This window comes from Petaurus breviceps, unplaced genomic scaffold, assembly GCF_028583685.1.
Source record: "Petaurus breviceps papuanus isolate PSGF00001 unplaced genomic scaffold, PetGlider_PUasm1.0 90775, whole genome shotgun sequence".
Lineage (NCBI taxonomy): Eukaryota > Metazoa > Chordata > Mammalia > Diprotodontia > Petauridae > Petaurus > Petaurus breviceps.
In genome coordinates this window covers 9,250,166-9,265,591 of record NW_027187342.1, presented here as the reverse complement: position 1 = coordinate 9,265,591, position 15,426 = coordinate 9,250,166, and the positions used below count along the sequence as shown (strand labels likewise).

Sequence of the window (15,426 nt, the reverse complement as noted above, 5' to 3'; positions counted from 1 at the left end):
CTGGACCTGGAAGTCAGGAAAACCTGAGTTCAAATTCTGCCTCAGAAAGAAACTTTACTAGTTATGTGGCCCTAGCAAATCATCTGTAAAATGGGGATGATAATAGCACCTACCTTTTGTTGTGAGGTTAGATAATAGTTGTAAATGGCTTTGCAAACCTTAAAACACTATATAAGAGCTAGCTATTATTATTATCAAAGTGTCACATACTGCCTTATTTCCAGACTGATTTCACCTGTTAACTGTTGTGAATACAATTCTTTCTTTATTTTACATCTTCCAGGTCACTGAAGAAAATGTTAAATAATAATGAGCTCACAACTGAGTTTTGAATAATATAGGGAGAGTCTCTTTCCCTTTTCAGCTTCCAAGAAAGTTTCCTAATTAAGTCATAAATTAATTTTCACTTGTATCTCTGAATGGTCAACAGCTGACAGAAGGAGAACAGCCTGTTCTACTAAGCCCAAGAGAAACGTTTGGAAGAGATTTTTAAAAATCTTTGCTAGTTTGCTAGTAATTATTTATTTGGTCCCTATGTTATACTCAGTATATCTCCTTCTCTCAAGTCCTATTCTGATATCTCCTCTCGAAGGCAATGTTACTGAGACACGAGCTTTGTTATATTTGCTTCAAGGGCAGCCTGGTAACATATTATCTGTACTCTGAGCATCAGCCTCAGGTAAATATGGAAAAGAGTGTCAATGGAAGGCTGACCCAGGTGATGGATTTATTTTTGGTTGCAGCAACTAATGAAATAGTTAAAAAGACAAAATAACTCTCAGTTCTGTACTTTCTTCTGCAGTGACAGTGGCAAGAAAGGGAAGAAGAAAACAGAGGGTGCTAAGAATCTCACATTTCATAATCTGGCAATTAAAATTAATATATCTGTTGGGAGTCTTAATGTTATTTGTTCTAACAATATTCATATTGCTATTTGTTATAAATTAATCCAGAAGAGAGAGAGTTCAAGATAAGTGGAAGGAGGGCTCACAGGTACTCCTTGAGCAAATAAAGGAATTGGCAGAGTTTTTTTTCTGCTTGTTTTCATTTTATTTGTCTTATTCAAGTTTTTAAAAACTAATCTGTCCCTCCTGCTAACCCCTCCCATAAAACAAATTAAAAAGCAAATAAACCCCAAAACTAAATCCTTTAATACACATCTACTGAGGCTGAAAAAAAAATTCCCATGTTAGTCATGTTAAAAAATGTATGTCCCTTTAGAGAGAAACATCATTTTATGGGACAGTTGATCACCTTACTTTGCAGCACTCACAAAAATTTAAGTAAACCGATAACCACAAAGATGACTAAAACGTAATGGGAATGAGAATTTGAAGATCTTCCATGCCACCCCTATTTGGTTTCCTGGTGTCTGAATGTTTTGGTTCTGTCCTCTATATGGACAGTCTGTTATATTGTGATTGAGTACTATATGGGAATATTTATAGTCACGGTTGGTGCGTAAATATTGCATTGGCACTACAAACATACACACTAAATATACACTGCAGATAAAGAAAAAAGTTCCATGAAGGATTTGAAAAGATCTAAATTTAATCAACATTTAGCACTTCTGCCTGCTTACTACCCATAGGATCTAGGTCTTGGTCCACTTGCTTATCTGTAAATGAATGAAGGGGTTGAACTAGAAGATATCTAAGACTAAAGGCTATTTCCAACTTTAAATCTATGATCTTCTGACTTCAATAAAAAGTTAGTCATAGGAGAATCCCATAAAAATTATGTTGAAAAATATGATTAGGGATGCTCAAGCCTGGTTCAGGTCTGAATATCATAGCTTACTTTTCAAAAAATAAGAGTCAGATGGTATTGGACATTCCAAGAACCTAGTGATTTCATTGAAAAAACAAAATAAAATTGGTGTGTGTGTGTGCGTGTGTGTGTTTTTCCAACAAAACTGGGAAGTGATTAGTTACAGACATCAGTCATTTCTGATTCAGTTGTCTGTGTGTTGTCAGATCATCAGCTGGTTAGACTAAAGGTCAAAGTAAACACTCAATTAGAAGAAGGCATAAAAATGAAATGGTAGTACTGCATGTGGTTACAGTAGCTCCAGCCTAACCTGTTTAGACAAGCTATCAACTACAAAAAATGGGAATGAACAAAAGCAAAGACTTTTCCTCTATCACCATTTTCTAGAGAAGTTACAGATGAAAAGACAGGGACACCACAATGAGGTCAAAAGAGCCCAGAAACTACTTTAGCTGGCAAACAATTTCCTAGCCAAATGGAGAGATATAGCCAAGGGCAGCACAGTTTAGCGAACAAGATCATTTAGAAAGCATTACAGAGGATGATGATGGAAGACAATAAGCAGTATCACCACACAAAACAATTAAAAACTGCTGAGAAAATAAACTTTCATAGTTTGGTGTGGTATCCAGCTAAATCAGATTATCCTGACAATGAATAAACAACAACAAAATATTTATTAATCTCTTACCACATGCCAAGCACTGTCTTAAGTGCTGAAGAAAAAAAAAGGCTAAGAGTTCCTGTCCTCAAGAAGCTTACAGTATAGTTGGAGGAGACAATATACATAGGGAAGTAGTGGCCAGGGCAGGGCATTTTGGTCCTGAAAGTTACAGGAATGGTGAGTGGTACTATAGGGAAGGAAAATGTCTGCTGATAAAAACCAGAGGGTAATAGGCTCTAAATACATCTGTGAGCTTTTTTTGTGGTGTTCTATTCTCATCAACAACAATTAGGGAATCATCAGTTTTGGAATTTACCATCTCAGCACCTAATATGCTGCATGTAGGAGGGATAACAGCATTTTAAAAGAGAGTTAGAAAAAAGCAGCCAGACTAAAGTACATAGAGAAGAAACCTGTGCTGAAGGTAACATTTTCAAAAAGCACTCAGGAATCAACCTTCAAGATATTTCCAAGGAGAGGAATACTCTAACAGAATGGGGGAAAAAATTCGTAAATGGTGTTTTCAATGGGGAATAAAGTGATCAAAATACACTCACAACAAATAGCATGTGCCTTTGTCATCACCATAACATCTTTTTGGAAAATTATCTCATACACAAAGAACATCCTAAATAAAAACAGGAGATAGCAACAGGGACACTGGTAATGAGAGCTTTCTGAGATAGATGGTATCTTAATAATCTCATTGAATCTACAAGTTGGAAGGGATCTCAGAACAAACTTCTATAGAGCAAGGTTCTTAAACATTTTTTTTGTCATGGACCCCCTTTTGACAATAGGTTTCCTACAAAGGAAGCCAATTATACTGAAATACATATAGCATACAGATAGATATAGTCCACAGACCTCTGGTTATGAATTCTCACTTAATTCCAACTGCTCTATATATCCAGCTCTTTACTGAAGACCTCTAGTGACAGAATCCACCATCTCCTGAAGCAGTATATTCCACTTCTGGACAATCTTAAAAATTTGGAAATGTGTCTTTTCCTCAAATTTAAGAAGAAAAATGAAGATTAAATTTGGCTCTTTGCAATTTTTTTTTTTTTTTTGCTTTTTTGGAGGGCAATTGGGTTTAAGTAACTTGCCCAAGGTCACACGGCTAGGTTTTTTGTTTCTGTGTGTTAAGTGTCTGAGGCCAGATCCGAACTCAGGTCCTCCTGACTCCAGGGCCAGCACTCTACTCACTACGCCACCTAGCCGCCCTCTCTTTGCAATTTCTATGCCACTACTCTGAGCATTTCCCTTTGGAGCCAACCAGTACAAAGTCTAAGCCCACTTTCATTTGACACCTTTTCAAACCACACACAATTGACTGAGAGGTATAGAGAAAGTGTTTGTATCAAGTTTTCAGAAAGCATGTGACTTCTTAGTCTGAAATGTTGGCCTAAGGCTCTCTTCAAATAGGATGAACTAGATCACTTCTGAGATCTCTTCCAGCCACAGATCTATAGTCCTACATCAAAATTTCACAAGCTACAATTAGAAATGTGGTTTTGTTCAATGATAGTGAGTACTGATAAAGTGCTAAAACAGGACTACTATATATATATATTTGTGAAAGCCGTCTATCAGTGTCATGGAAGACGTCCCATATAAGGTCCAAACAGAAGAAAGTATTCCTTGATGGTAACATTCCAAATGCTCTTATTTGAAGATGACATTGTACTAATTATATCAATCCCAGGTAGAATATAGGAATACACTGTAGATAGCACCTTTAATGGAATCAATAGTAATAGAAAAGATACTGGTCCAACCTAGACGTTGGCAAACTACAGTCAGAGGCCAAAGTACAGTTGGTTTTTATATTTTAAAATAAAAGTTTTACTGTATTTAAAAATGTTTAAATCCATTATTAACTCATCTGTAGTTCGCCAACCCACGGTCTAACTATTCACATTGGTAAAAACAAAATGGATGAAAAGTGCACACCAAGAAAATTAAGGAAATTTATCTTGGACAAATGTTAGAAGTAGAGAATTACTAGGGCTCAAGGTTAAAGAGAAAGCAGTCAAGCAGGACTGCATTTGGGAAATAGTAGGGACATTTAATAATAATCCTTGGATTGAAAGAAATGCTCACCAATGCAACTATCCATCTCTTCGACACTGATATTCTTGAATATATATATATATATATATATATATATATATATATATATATATATATTTGCTTTTTGGAGGGCAATTGGGGTTAAGTGACTTGCCCAAGTTTTTGTGTTAAGTGTCTGAGGCCAGATTTGAACTCAGGTCCTCCTGACTCCAGGGCCAGTGCTCTATTCACTGCGCCACCTAGCTGCCCCAAATCAATATTTTAAAGCTCCAAATTTTAGAACGCTACAACTTCAGAATTAAAACCATAAAAAATTAAAAAGGTACTGAAATGATACGTAACAGAGACTTCAGTGGCTCAACGCATACCTGACCGAGAATCCTTTCCCCCCCAAACCCTTCCAAATAGTCATGCAAACTTCTGCTTGAAGAACTCACAAATCAGTCCATTCCAATATAACCTAGATAAGAGCACTGACAAATCGGTCCTCAGATGTCTTAAGGAAAATTTTTTTAATTGTAAAAGTTATCATATTGCTAAACCATTGAAAAAACAAATATATTTGCAGTGTAAATTCAATTTTTCCCTCTCTTTACACAACTGCAGCCCCAAAGACTATTCTACTATTCTAAGTATCGAATAAATTTATAGAGAGGGCCTTTTGAAAGAAAATGCCTTTTCAACAATACCAGTCTGCAAACATCTTGACTGTCTTGACAGCTGTAGTCAGAAAAGCACCAGAAAGGTGACTATCAAGCCTCTTTTTTTTTTTTTGCTATAGTTATGGTGTTTAAAGAGGTATAAAGATGAATTTATTGTAAATTTATACATAACTTTCAAGAGTTTGGCAAAGAAAGTGAAGGCTACTTTAATTTTTTCCCCTTCTAATTCAGAAACGTGAAAAATTCTATCAACTGAAAACTCTCATTTATTTGAGTTACAGATGCCCCTATGTAGTGTTGTTATCTATGGTGCTTACTTTCTCAGTGTACCTTTGGGGTATAGGTATAGTTCCTTCTCTATAAAGACTAAATAAAACTAGCTACATCTATCAAAGGTATGCTATAAGTCCTGTAAAGAATGCTGAGTTATTACTCAGATGACTAAATACTATGTAAATTTGTATTCTATTTGCCCCTCAAGTCAATGTAAACTTTAATAAAGATAATGAGCTCCTTATTCAAATTTCAATCTGTTACCAAAAATTTAAATCATTGCAACTACTGGTCAGCAATCTTTTGCTAAGGGATTATCAGGGCATGTAAAGGGAATTATTTTACTTAATCTCAACCACTATGTGGTAGAAGTATTTACTAGCGATTAGCTGTTGAAAATGCCATTCATATACATACTTGCATAGAGTTCCTCTCATCTGAAGTATATTTACATGATTTATGTATTAATTAGGAAGGAGGTAAGTCTATTCCACATTATGAAACACTACAACCCACATAAATTAGATCTATTTACTTAACAACTGTTTGAAGTAAATATTTGTATACCTAATTATATGGTTCCACTGATTCCATTATCAGTTTTGAGCTATCTACTGATCAAGTTTTTTATTCCAACTTATAATAATATACTTTAAGAATCTTAATATTTATTCTGGGAACTGTTCTACTTTTGTCAGTGTGAATACTAACTATATAATTGAATTTCTGCAACTTAGTACTTAGTACAAGAGATCTATATGATTCTGGTCACTCATTTAATAGTCTAAGGATGGGAAAACTGGTCCTGTGATTTAACTTTTATAGGCTAATACTGGGTGAGGAAACTCCCTCCACCAAAGCAGGCTGGTAATTTCTCCCTGTAATTTATAATCTGAAAAGTCACCTTGGACACTGGGAGGTTGAGTGACATAGGTAGGATATATGACAGGGGGGATTCGAACCTGTGCCTTCGTGGCTTTAAGGCAGGTGCCCTATCCACTGTTATCATGTTGCCTCTCACAAACTTAAGAGTATACATATTTGAAAGTACACACAACTCAGTTAATTTTCATCTAACTTGGAATTCTTATCAACTCCATGGGGCTTGAATGTTTAAGCTGCTCACTACCATGCAATTATTCCAGAATTTATCTCAATTCCATAGCTGGAAAAGATACTTGAAGAAAGCAGTCCTCAGGGGAAGGTAGGTGGTATAGCAGATAGAGCACCTGCCCTGGAGTCAGGATGACCTGAGTTCAAATCCAGTGTCAGACGTTTGACACTTACTAGCTGTGTGACCCTGGGCAAGCCACTTAACCCCAAATGCCTCACCAAAAAAAGAAAGAAAAAAAAAGCAGTCGTTAATTTGCAATTAAAATAGATAGCAAAAGTACCACCATTCCATAAATTACAGCTATCTAACTATTCATAAAGGTTTATTTATTCTAATTACAGCAGGTGATAAATATAAATAGTTTGGATTTAAGAGACCTGATAAGAACCAGCAGCAGGCTGAATGAAGGGTGGGAGGGAGAGAGGGTCCTTTAGAGTTTTAGGGAACCAACTTCTGTGCCTACTGGAGGCCAAGGCTGCCAACAGTAATTGACAGGTCAATCAAGTCTGGTGGGATTTATCAAATATGTAAGCAAGAAATTCTGATAAGAGTGTTCAAAGCTGCTCTACTAGCACACAGTATAAGAGGACAGAAATCAGCTCTAGTAAACTCAGAAATACTACAAATTGGTGATTTTAATTCCAAGTCTAGTAAAATATACACAGAAGAGAGTAAGTGAAGGTTCTCTCCCCAGCTACTTTTTACAAAAACTGATCCAGCAATTTAGGCATCCCCTAAAAGCCTGCTTTAAAATATCTTTTTAAAGCAAAAATAAAAATAAAGTTAAACAACTGATAACCTTCTCCCAAAAAAACCCTTCATAATATATGGAAAAATTTTAGGAGGTGAAAGGAAGAATCAAGCACCCAAGTTTAACCTCAAACAAGAGGAGAAAGGATAAATTTCCCCATCAAGTTTTGCATTTATGATCTCCTCCTTAACCAGTACACAATTCTAAAAAGAAAAAAAGGAAAGCCATACATCTGAAGAACCTGTGGGCAGGAATCCAAACATTCTGGCCAGTTTCCAGGAATTTCTGAGCCTGGAGTTTGGGGTAACTAATGCTCTGAAGAGCTTTAGCACCACTCCACAGAAGCCTGTTTTTCCTCTCCTTCCTCAGCCCCCTCAACAGAATGCAATATTTGTTGCTTTTTAATAAATATTTTGTAGTGGCGCGTGCCCTTTCATCTGAGTTGAGAACAGAAATGCTGACAGGATAAAAATCAAGCAGGAGTCAGAGCCAAAGTTTTTGAAGAACTTTCTACTAGAAGAGGAAGGAGGGAGGAAGTGAAGGGGCAGGAGGACAGAGAAAGGGGAGAGACTCTCTTCTAAAAGCTCTGATTTTGAAGTCCTGGCAATTGAAACCCATAGGAAATACTAACAAGATTAGAAGGGTAAACTATACCAGATATCTTGATTCCCAAATTTCTACAGCATCTTGTCCTATACCAACCTCTGTCATCTAAGAACCCCAAGCCTAATGATCAAGAAACTCCCATAGTTCCATATCTAATTCTCTAGTTTAGGGTTTCTTAATCCTTTTGTGTGTGATGGACCCCTCTGGAAATCTGGTGAAATCTATGGACCCTTTCCCAGAAAAATGTTTTCAAATGAATAAAATAAAATATGCGGATTATAAGGAAAACTGATTATATTGAAATACAGTTATGAAAATATTTTTAAAAACAAGTTCATGGACGTCAGGTTAAGAACCCCTGCTCTAGCCTTTGATATTCCAAATTCTTTCTTCCTGGTGACTTTAGGGCTGGGTTGGAATTGGGCTGGGGTTTGGGACTGGAAAGGACCATTACAGAATTGTCTAGTGTTCAAATTCCCTAAGTTTTGTACATGTGTGTTGTATACCTGAAGCAAAAATTTTTTCTTTACATAAACTTCACAAAAGATTACACATGATTAATAATCATCAAATTGTGCTTTTGGAGGCAAGGGAAATAAATACTTTAATTAGGAATAAAAATGAACTTTTCTACATAATTCTCCTACCCTTTAAATACCGAAATAGAGATTAGACTTAGAAACTAGGATTTCATATCATTCTCTCCCTCAATCAATATTTACTGGATATCTATTCAATTCAATAAATATTTATTTAGCAGTATGTACAAAAAGCACAGTGCTGTGAATTATGAGTGTCAGAAAAGCACAGAATTAGGTCTCTGCTCTTAAGGAGTTCTATAAACTAGCTGAGGAGACAAGATATCTACATATATATGAAGACAATGAAACAATAGGAAGCAAGAACTAAGTGTCTAATTGCCTTTCTTATCTGGAAAGATAGGTGATTTCTAGGTGATTTCTAAAGTCCCTTTTAGCTCTCAAATCCTAAGAACAGCACAGATAAGAAGTCTAAGGAGAGTTTAGAGAAGGGACAGACTGTAAATATAAAGATGGCTGGGGCCATGTCTTATTCATCATTATGTCCCCAACATTATCATCCACTATCTTAGTAAAGCTCTCTGTAAATGGTCGTGGACTAGGATGGTCAAGCAAGGACTTAATAGGGACACAGAAAGTGGTCACAAACCTTCAGAGTCAGAGATTTTTATCGGGTGAGACAAGCACAAATAAATGGCAATCCATCTATAAGAGCAGTGGAAACTTGGCACGGAAAACCACCACTCAAAAGCCCTGCAATAGTTTTTGTTGAGCAGTCCTAAAAATCTCCTGCCTTTATTTCATCCCACAGAAACCCAATTTTAAAGCCTGGATCAAAACCATCTCCCTTTACCAGTGCCTATATCTCTTCAAGATCTTCCCCCCAAATAAAAACAAGCCAGTAAAACAATAAACAGAACATATTTGGTGATCATTGATATTTATCAATGCTACTGTACTTTCAAAGTGTAGGCAGCATGAGATGGTAAATAGAAAGCTAGGTCAGAAATCCAGAAGACCAGGGTTAAAGCTTCTCCATTGACCTTTCCAGGGCTCAGTCAACTCTCCTAGACTTTAAGTTGAAGAGGTGTCAATCTGCATTGGCAGATAAGTTCCTTACCAGGAACATGAAATCATTGGTCTGCTTAAATATTATCTCTCTCAATTTCAGGGTAGAAAATTCAGCTTTATAAATCTGTACACACCATGAACTAACTATACAAGTCCAGTGACTCCAAATCATTTTCTAGATGCTACCTTAAAGTGGATACCAATGAGGATGACTTTCTAATGTAAGTAAAATAGATCATATTTTAAAGACTGAACATCTACAACTATTATTTTGAAGACATTAAGAGCAATGAACAATAAAATATAGCCAATTGTCAACATTCGCCCATTTAACTTTTGCAACTTCAAGCATTTGTGTCATTTTATTAAGAACCTTATTTTCACTTTCACATAGGCAGCTGCACACATTTTCAGCTATGTGCAATAAAGAAAAAAAAATGAGAGGCATGATACACAGAAGTTTCTGTAAAGGCTAGTTCTACTGGGTGCTTCACTAGTCTTGTTCACTCTACCACTGTACCATAAAGAGCTCTCCATGCATCTGTTGCATGTTTTTATTATTTGCCTCTAAAACTCAAGTTTTGTGTTGCAATTATGCTCCCAAATCATAACGCAAAGTCCCAAAGTCTTTTGGGCTCTAAGGTAATGGTGAAACCTCACCAGTCTCACAGTGTTCTGATAGTAGCAACTAAAGTCCCGGCAACTTCTCCCTTGATTTTCGGAGGGCAGCCAAAACAGAGTATACAGTACAATGCCTTCACACTGCCATTTGACACAGTGTAAGGTAAGATTCAGGTTAAAAGATGTTTAGTTTTAGGAATTTTATTTGCTGTACAGTATTTATAGTACTGCAGATTTCATGTGTTATTAAAAGTGAATATTGTCCAAAGTCAATTTTTTTTTTTATTGCAATGTTAGTTCGGAAGGTCAGAATTCTAGGGAATAACTAGTGAGAAAATTTTTTTTTGCAAATTACCAATCTTTTTTTGTGTACTGCATTTTATGCGTTATTTCACTATTACTATGTTAGAAAATTGCATATAATCAGAATTAATGTTTTGTCACAAAGAATTGTACGCAGAAAGTCTATTTCCAGCAAATTCTAGGAAAGATTATAGTCTTTGGTGGTCACAAGAACCTAACCCCTTATTTCCCCATATCAACATTCATATTTTTTATTTTCACACCATCTTCTTGGAACAATACGCCCCTGTAAAAGTTAAGGATTGACTATACCACTATGAGTGAAGTACAACTGTGTTTCATTCTGGATTTTAGAAAGAATCATTGATAAATTAAAGTGTGTCAGGAGGAGGAAATGAAACAATTAAGAGCTTCAAGATCCTACCACACACAACTACAACCAGAAAGAACTATGGATTATATACTCAGCCTGGAGAAGAGAAAGCTTAGTGGGGACATGATGGCTATCTTTAAGTTTTTAAAGGACTATCACATGGAGATTAGGGATTTAGGTTTGTTCTGGCTGGTCCAATGAAGCAGAACTAGGAACAGTGAGGGGAAATAGCAGAGAGAAAAATTTCTGTTCAATATAAGGAAAAGCTTTCTTTCTTTTTTTTTTTTTGTTTTTTTGGAGGGCAATTGGGGTTAAGTGACTTGTCCAAGGTCACAGGGTTAGTTTTTGTGTTAAGTGTCTGAGGCCACATTTGAACTCAGGTCCTCCTCACTCCAGGGCCAGTGCTCTATTCACTGAGCCACCTAGCCACCCCCAAGAAGCTTTCTAATAATCAAAACTATTTAGATATAGAAACTCATGCCCTGGGAGATAGAAGGTTCACCCTCAATGGATCTTCTCAAGCAAAAGCTGGATTGCTACATATTGAGTATGTGATAAAGGAATTGTTGGGTCAGACATGGGCTGGACTGAATGGTCACTAAAGTTCCTTCCAACTCTGAAACTGTGAGTCAATACAAAAACAGTAAGTACTGTAATCTAGGTTGTACAAGTCCTTCTCTCCAAAGACACCAGCTGTGGCCTACACAGTGATAACAATAGGTGCATTCTAAGGTGTTTATTTTTTTAGTTTTCATAAAACTTATTGATATCACAATGTTCCATTCTCATGGTCCCTCATCTTTTTAGAGAAGGGAAGGAGGTGCTTTTTCTCTTCTCTGTTTACTCACTATAATTACATATTCAGGTTTTGTTCTTATTGTTGTGCTTTCTGTTTATATTGTTGTAGTCACTATATAATCTTGTTTTCCTGATTCTATCTATTTCATTTTACATCAGTTCATATAAACCTTCCCATGATCTCTGTATTCTTTATATTCATTGTTTCTTCTGGTGCAGTAGTATTTTTAGGGTGTTACTGTTGATAGAAGAAAGGACTACAACCGTCAACAGGGCTCAGTGATGGGAGGAAGGGCCTTCTCTGGGGCCTAAGCTTTTCTTTCTGCTCTTTCCTGATGAACAACAACAAAAAGAAACCCTCATGTCACTTGTCCTTTGTTCTTGGCCAAGAAGTCAAGTATGGAAAAGACCTATTTTTTTCCCCCCTTCTTCACCTTTGGTGATCTTAATTTGGGTTGCAATCTGATGTTGGAAATCATGTTCATCCCAGTAAAAGGTAAACTTTCTAGTTTAAAGGTCTTAAATGCAACTCATTAAAAAACTTAGCTAGTACACAGATATACTCTACCACTGACCAACTTAATATCTGTTTGACAGAGAAAGGTAATATAAAGGTTATTAGAGATGAAATGGATTATAAATTGGTCCTGATTTATTAAAAGGGGAGAGTTACGACAGGGCCAACAGGAACGTGATTAGTAAGCAAAGGTAAGTGTTCACAATGCCATTCCTATAATACGGGTCTAGTTAGAGTCTCAGTGGCAATTCCTGATTTAGATCATCTCAAATGAATAGTAGGCCAGGGAAAAGAGACAATAGTTGAAGGTCTAGGAAATTTTGATTCATGGGCTTTTTTTAAAGCTAGAAAGTATCTGGTCTAATGCCCTCCCCTGCTTTTTAAAAGAAACCCACATTTTTATTCTTCAGAATGCCAAAAAAAAATTGTTCTACGTTTTTAGATTTCAAGATGTTAAAATACATGGCATCAAACAATTGACACTACTCTATACATATGAATTTATAGAGCTCTTAAAAATATTCAGATGCATTTTGATTATCAGATGGATCACACACTGTTCTGATCCAATGATATCAAACATTCAAATTAAAAAGAGGGCCACTCTTTTTTATGAACATTTGTTCATAACGATCCCTGCTCTAGCATATCAACTTAGAAAACCAAATATTAACATTAACTCTGTTCTACTGTATTGTTATATATTTTGTTAACTATTTCCCAGTTATATTTTAATATGTTTTTCTGCAGTGTTGTGGGTCCATTTGACACCTCTGTTCTAAAATAAATTTACACTGAAGAGGCATCATAAAATCCTTTATAATAACATAAACAAAATAAATTTTCTCCCTAAAAGGTTGAGTTTTAAATTTTGGTCCAGTCTTTTAAAGACATCTCTCTTATGAGATCTTCTAAAAGCTAAGTAGCTTCTCTTTATAGATGGTGATATGAAGTATGGTTGGCTGCCTTCTCAGACTGAAAGAGAGCTAGAATCTGAATCTTGAGTAAGAAGAGAAATACCTCAAAATTTTTCAAAAACTGAATTGATATATGAAAGCAGATATAAATCCATTTAGAGATGGGGATTTTGGCCTTCGAGGGGCATGGATCTTATCCTACTATGGTCCCTACTCTTTAAGCAGGAATATCTCCTTCTGGACCTTAAAGAGGTATCTAAATCTTGACCAGCTTCTTCCCCAGTAGCTATAATAATTACAATCAAAAGCAAAATGACAATCACTGGGTCACTCATAATACCTATCATTAGGAGGATCAAATGGATGGCACACAGTTAGTTCATCATATCAATTTTTGAAACATGGCTGTTGATAATCCCACTCTTACACACAAATCACAAATCACCTTTCCATCGAATATTCAAACTGAATCTTCTGTTCCTCTTGGATTTTCAAATAAAAAAAAAAGCAAATTCTAGAGGATTTCTTGCGATACAAATTTCTTGTTTCATATGCTTTGCAAGTGGCTATAGTAACTAGACACTCTCCTTTATCAGGACTAGTTTCCTAGTTGCTTCTCTTCTCTGTAAAGCCTTTAGAGCAGTATGCTGTCTAGATTCCATGCTCACTCACTTCCCAGTAACATGGTTTCAGCTGTGGTGCTACATATGACCTTCCTCCGTTTGATGATTTTGGCTACTCTCACACATCTCCCTTCCTGAAAATGCAGTAACTGAGGCTAGGAGAAGTTAAGGATGTGTCCAAGTTCACACCAGTTTACACAAGCAGTGGCAGAGCCAATACAAGAATGCATGTCTCCTGACTCAGAGCTAATTTAGTATTCTTTCCACGATACTTCCCTATATAGCAGTTGATCATAGGATCTTTACTCCCTGCCCTGTTGCTGAAGAGTTGAGATTTCCCTCTTTTCCTTTTCTCCAGATGTATATGCTGACACCTAGTTTTACTTTACCATCCTGCTTATCTCTGGTGGGCCGGGATGGTAAAAAATAGAGAAGGAAGGAAAGGAGGATACTCCTCCCCACCAAAACCCAAAGACTTTTGTGTTAAATTGTCTAGCCTGAGTCTGGGTTTCCTCTGAAAATGGATGAAACTTACTGCATTCATAGTTGCTTTATCCTAACTTATTCAATACCCACCATTAGCATCTATGTATGACTGTCTTTCCCAATATGGTCTTTAAGCTGGAAAAAAAAAAGTGGGCAGGGGTGGCCAGGTAGCACAGTGAGTAAGAGCACCGGCCCCAGAGTCAGGAGACCTGGGATCGAATCCGGGCTCAGACACTTAGCACCCACCCAGAAACACCTGGCTGTGTAACCTTGAGCAAGTTACTTAACCCCAATTGCTTTAAAAAAAAATGGGCACAGGAGGGAGCCTTGTTACTTCTTCTCTTGCTATGACAACCATAATTGCTGGATTTAGACTCTGTACAAATAGTTCAGTGACACCAGCTTACAAACTGTGTGACTATGGAAAAGTAATTGGACTTCTCTGAGCTTCAGTTTCTTCATTTGTAAAATGGAGATATTAATGCCTTCATTACTTACCTTACAGTATGATGTCAAGAAAGTATTCTGAAATTTTTAAGATGTATGTAAATATATTACTGATATTTTACTATACCTCAGGTAAATTATGTACTAAATAGGCACTGATAATTTGGCCTAGGGACATACCATTTAAAGAGGGGGTGAGCAAATTATAGCCAAGGGCCAAATCCCACAGGCAGCTAGTAAGTAAAGAATGATTTTTACATCTTTTAAGTGAAGTTCTATTGCTAAAACCATGCTTAGCTCAACAGATGTACAAAAATAGGTAGTGGGTCAAATTTGCTGCCCCCTGATTTGTGACATTGTTACTACAGAGGAATATCATGAATTCCAAGCAACTGTCTCATAATACTTTGGAACACAACCTAATATGAATTTTGGGATTCCTTGTTTATGAATCTAAGTGAAAACATTCTCAACAGAGGTGAAGAGGCAACCATTTTTGATATCACAGAAATCAAGGTCAGGAGAAACTCATTAAATACCTTTTTCAACCCCTTAAGAACAAAGTTTAGTTTGCTTCCTAAATTTTCAAGAGTTTTGTCTAATCTTGTTTTAGGTAACTGAAGAAGTAAAAAACCATGATTTCAATATTCATTAAGCACTTACTATGGGGAGAAGACCATGGTAGATGCTAGAAGAGATAAAAAGGATACTAAAGGAAAAAAAAAGGTCCCTGCCTCCATGGAGGTCACAATCTATCGGAGAAAACACAAAATACACAATTACAATACAAAATGATATATGAAAAATTCATG

The 15,426-nt window shown here is 36.3% G+C and overlaps 1 protein-coding gene across 6 annotated transcripts in view; it reads right to left on the bottom strand.

Annotated features, from left to right (window-relative positions):
- SERTAD2 (SERTA domain containing 2) overlaps positions 1 to 15,426 on the bottom strand; it is a 158,473-nt gene that overhangs the window by 6,910 nt on the left and 136,137 nt on the right. The window contains exon 3 of one of the 6 annotated variants that reach the window (XR_011164618.1): positions 4,626 to 11,794. The exons of the other annotated variants lie outside the window; for them this stretch is intronic. The gene's annotated coding sequence lies outside the window, so the exon portion shown is untranslated. Of the gene's footprint in view, positions 1 to 4,625; positions 11,795 to 15,426 lie in introns of those variants that run through there. 6 annotated transcript variants of the gene reach the window in all.